Raw genomic sequence first — 1,754 nt, 5'->3', positions numbered from 1 at the left:
TAACGTTAGTTAGTAAGTTAAGAGTACGTTAACGTAAGTAAGTACGTAGTAATTAATAGAGTAGTAAGTAGATAGTAGAGTAGAGTAGNGAGAGNGNANAGAGAGAGAGAGAGAGTTGTTGCGGAGTGCTGTGGGAAATTAAACTGGATGATGTTACGAATGTGGGCTTGGTACGTCCAAAGCCAGGTATTAACACATTCAATCCGACGTGATTAATTGTGGATGACAAAGAAATAAACCTTTCGCTGCGACATCTCGCAATCACAATAGCTTAATCAAAATATCGAAAAATCTATTGAACATTTCATTTTTATTCATTTACTAAATTATAAGTTATAATATATTACACGCCATAAATATATTATTATTTTATAAGCTATTAATATATAATTAATTTTACTTAAACCGATATATTAATTGACTATCGTAAGTCTAGTAATTATGGACCAGCAGATGAGGTAGCAAAAGGATTAATGAAAAACACTTAAACTATCGTTTCTCCAGAGTATCGACAATCCTTTACAAGTGTCATTACGATAAATATTACTCAACATTGAAAGTGCTGATTATTCTACGCTGCTGCGACGAGATCTTTGTGATCCTCTCATCAATAGGAAATGTCTTGGATTTCTTAAAATACAATATTTTTACATATCGATACCTTTCAAAAGATTTTAATGCCGGCATCGAGTGCAGGCAAGATTCTCTCTCGAACGTGAATATAGAATACGGGCTTAATGTATATATATCTCAGAAGGTACATTGGCGTTCTCAGGATGCAATAAAAAGATACGCAACAATACATACAGCTACAGACATGAGGAGAGAGAAAGAGAAAAAAGGAGAAGCAAAAGGAAGGAAAGAGAAAAAGGGGAGAAAATGAGAGGGTATGTGAGTGAGTGAATGAGAGAGAGAGAGAAGCACAAAATGTGAATATATATATATTTACATATACATATATTTATATATACACATATACATATATTTATATATATACACGTATGTGCCAATGTGCAAGTGTGTGTATATCGCGCAACAGGTTGATAAAAGGGCTTAACGTACATACATGTGATATTGTTTTCCCGATAAATCGCAGAAACGATCATTCGATTTTCTGCACTTAAACTACTTCATGCTTCATTATTTGTTTATATATCACTTGAGTTTTCGCAATAACACGAAGGAAACAAGGAATTGCACAATTTGCGCACAAAATGAACAGTTTTATTCTTTATCTTCGAAGAAATATATTTCTGATAAAGAGAGAAAAGGAAAGAGAAAGAAAGAGAAAAAGAGAGAGATCTTTCATAAAAACAATCCTATCAAAATTTTCTTATAAAATTATGTTTTTTCTTAATTTTTCTAGTTTCGCTTATTTAATAGTTTTACTCATGAAAGTTATTCACATTATTCCAACAAAGCGAAGAATGGAGATTGGTGAAGAATTCTTATTTTCTTATGTCAATATAAAAATATAGATTCCAATTCATACATAAAATACGTATTCTTATTTCGGAAATTTTAACAAATCTATTATTAAAAATATTTAAAATGTTAGAATTTATTATAAATTGTTAAAAGTCAATTTGAGAATTATCAATTTCCTTAAATTCTTTTTAAAATTATATTTTTGTCAATTTCACAATTATTCTAGAGAAAATATCAAGTTAAAGACTGAATTTAGCTGCACTGCTAATATATATAAATATATATATATATATATATATATATATATATATATCGTTGTTTATTAA

At 29.3% G+C, this 1,754-nt stretch overlaps 1 protein-coding gene across 1 annotated transcript in view; it reads right to left on the bottom strand.

Moving 5' to 3' along the window:
* The window catches only part of LOC105624144 (nuclear receptor corepressor 1), a 64,741-nt gene that overhangs the window by 1,792 nt on the left and 61,195 nt on the right, over positions 1 to 1,754 (bottom strand). The window lies entirely within an intron of this gene.

The sequence above is a fragment of the Atta cephalotes genome (assembly GCF_000143395.1).
Source record: "Atta cephalotes unplaced genomic scaffold scaffold00073, whole genome shotgun sequence".
Taxonomy (NCBI): domain Eukaryota; kingdom Metazoa; phylum Arthropoda; class Insecta; order Hymenoptera; family Formicidae; genus Atta; species Atta cephalotes.
The sequence above is the reverse complement of the archived record's forward strand: the minus strand, read 5'-3'. Positions and strand labels throughout refer to the sequence as shown.